At 45.5% G+C, this 2,785-nt stretch overlaps 1 protein-coding gene across 1 annotated transcript in view; it reads right to left on the bottom strand.

Annotated features, from left to right (window-relative positions):
• Nucleotides 1–2,785, bottom strand: part of USP39 (ubiquitin specific peptidase 39) — a 34,801-nt gene that overhangs the window by 31,621 nt on the left and 395 nt on the right. The window lies entirely within an intron of this gene.

Genomic DNA, 2,785 nt, shown 5'->3' with positions numbered 1-2,785 from the left:
CTGGCCAACATGGTGAAACCCCATCTCTACTAAAAATACAAAAATTAGCCAGGCATGGTGGTGGGCGCCTGTAATCCCAGCTACCTGGGGGGTTGAGGCAGGAGAATCACTTGAACCTGGGAGAAGAAGGTTGCAGGGGGCCAAGATCGCGCCACTGCACTCCAGTCTGGGCGACGAGCAAAAACTGTCTCAAAAAAAAAAAGAAACGAAAAAAGTCCACTAATAGAACAAGTCACAGAGTAGGAGAATACATTTGGTATACATAAAATCAACACAAGATCTGTTTGCATTTTACATAAAGAAATCCCGCCCCTCTTTCCCTTTCTCCGCCATTGTGGTGTGTTCTTGCCTCCACTTCTCGCCATGTCTTCTCACAAGACTTTCAGGATTAAGCGATTCCTGGCCAAGAAACAAAAGCAAAATCATCCCATTCCCCAGTGGATTCGGATGAAAACTGGAAATAAAATAAGGTACAACTCCAAAAGGAGACATTGGAGAAGAACCAAGCTGGGTCTATAAGGAATTGCACGAGATGGCACATATATTTGTGCTGTCTGAAGGTCACGATCACATTACCATATCAAACTGAAAATGTCACCACTCTCTGGAGAGTTCGACGTATTTTCCTCTCTGAATCGATTATGAATGCGTTGGTTGGCTGGGTTCAGTAATAAATATGTGAGGCCTTTCATTTCAAAAAAAAAAAAAAAGAATTCCCATAAAGCATGAAAAATATTAAATGTCACAAGCACTACAATAAACTAATTGTAATACAAATGTACTACTATATAGTTGTGTATTTGTTTTGTTTTGTTTTGTTTTTTGAGACAGAGTCTCACTCTGTCACCCAGGCTAGAGTGCAATGGCGCGATCTCAGCTCACGGCAACCTCCACCTCCCAGATTCAAGCAATTCTCCTGCCTCAACCTCCCGAGTAGCTGGGACTACAGGCGCACGCCACCACACCCAGCTAATTTTCATGCTTTTAGAAGAGATGGGGTTTCAACATGTTGGCCAGGCTGGTCTCGAACTCCTGACCTCGTGATCCACCTGCCTCGGCCTCCCAAAGTGCTGGGATTACAGCTGTGAGCCACTGCACCCAGTCACAAATGTACTACATAGTTTAGAGTGGCTGGGTGGGTGGCTCATGCCTGTAATCCCAACATCCTGGGAGGCAGATGCAGGCAGCTCACCTGAGGTCAGGAGTTTGAGGCCAGCCTGACCAATATAATGAAACTCCGTTTCTACTAAAAATACAAAAATTAGCCAGGTGTGGTGGCATGCGCCTGTAATCCCAGCTGCTTGGGAGGCTGAGACAGGAGAATCGCTTGAACCCGGAAGGCAGAGGTTGCAGTGAGCTGAAATCATGCCATTGCACTCCAGCCTGGACAAGAGTGAAACTGTCTCAAAAAAAAAAGAATGTACATGTGTATCTATAAATCTACCACTTGTCAAAAACTTAAGGGGGTCTCAGATCTTACCCTACTTGCAAGCTAACAAGTTAGCCTGTCACAAGTAAAACTAACAAGTTTTACGAATGCTGATGGAAAGCATGTGACTACCTGGCCTGAAATGAAGGGCAATTTATTACAGCAATGACAGTAGCCAGAATACAGCATTGGTATCAGTTTCCCAAGTGAATTTCCACAAGGCAAAGTGAGGAGAACCCATGCACACAGTGAGTTGCCTTACAGGAGAGTAACCCTGAGCTTAGAGAATCTGAACCATTAACCATTTTTTTAAACTAGGTCTCACTCTGTTGCCTATCCTAGTCTTGAACTCCACCTTATCCTATAGAGTAGCTGCGATTACAAGTGTGAGCCACCACACCCTGCTCCAAATCTTTTATAATGGATTGTGCCCTTGTCTCCTCCTTGTTTTGTAGAGAGACACCATTTCTATCTTCCAAGGCTGCCCACTACACGAACATCCTTAACGAGAGCCTAGGAGCAAAGGCAGTCAGGCAATGATCGCAGTATGTGCACAAACTCAAGAGACTAATGGAGAATTGTCTCCAGACTTTATTCAGCTTAAAAAGTGCTACATAATTCATACTTTAGTGCAGGTGCCTATTGCTCAGGCATTCTGAATATCTTGATTACAGAAATTACAAGACCTTAGAGGTTTTGTAAAAACTGAAGGAAAGCCGTGCACAGTGGCTCACGCCTGTAATCCCAGCACTTTGAGAGGCCCAGGCGAGTGGAAAACTTGAGCCCAGGAGTTCGAGACCAGCCTAGGCAACACAGCAAGACTTGCCTCTATTTTAAAACGACAAAAAAAAAATTCTTTTTTAAAATGGAAGGAAGTAACACTTGTAAAATCAGCACTGAGCCCCCACATCAGGCATTCGATGACAGGAAGCTGCTGTTGTTATGACTGTTGTAGTTAGAAATACCATACGGTTGGCCGGGCACGGTGGCTCACGCCTGTAATCCCAGTACTTTGGGAGGCCGAGGCGGGAGGATCACGAGGTCAGGAGATCAAGACCATCCTGGCTAACATGGTGAAAGCCCTTCTCTACTAAAAATACAAAAAATTCGTTAGCCGGGCGTGGTGGCGGGCACCTGTAGTCCCAGCTACTTGGGAGGCTAAGGCAGGAGAATGGCATGAACCTGGGAGGCAGAGCTGGCAGTGAGCCGAGATCATGCCACTGCACTCCAGCCTTGGTGACAGAGCGAGACTCTGTCTCAAAAAAAAAAAAAAAAAAAAAAAAGATGGGTCTCGTTATGTTGACCAGGCTGGTCTCAAATTTCTGGCCTCAAGTGATCCTCCTGCCTTGGCCTGCC

Source organism: Colobus angolensis, unplaced genomic scaffold (genome assembly GCF_000951035.1).
Source record: "Colobus angolensis palliatus isolate OR3802 unplaced genomic scaffold, Cang.pa_1.0 Scaffold118, whole genome shotgun sequence".
Lineage (NCBI taxonomy): Eukaryota > Metazoa > Chordata > Mammalia > Primates > Cercopithecidae > Colobus > Colobus angolensis.
Note: the sequence above shows the minus strand (reverse complement) of the source record. Positions and strands in the feature narration are given on the sequence as shown.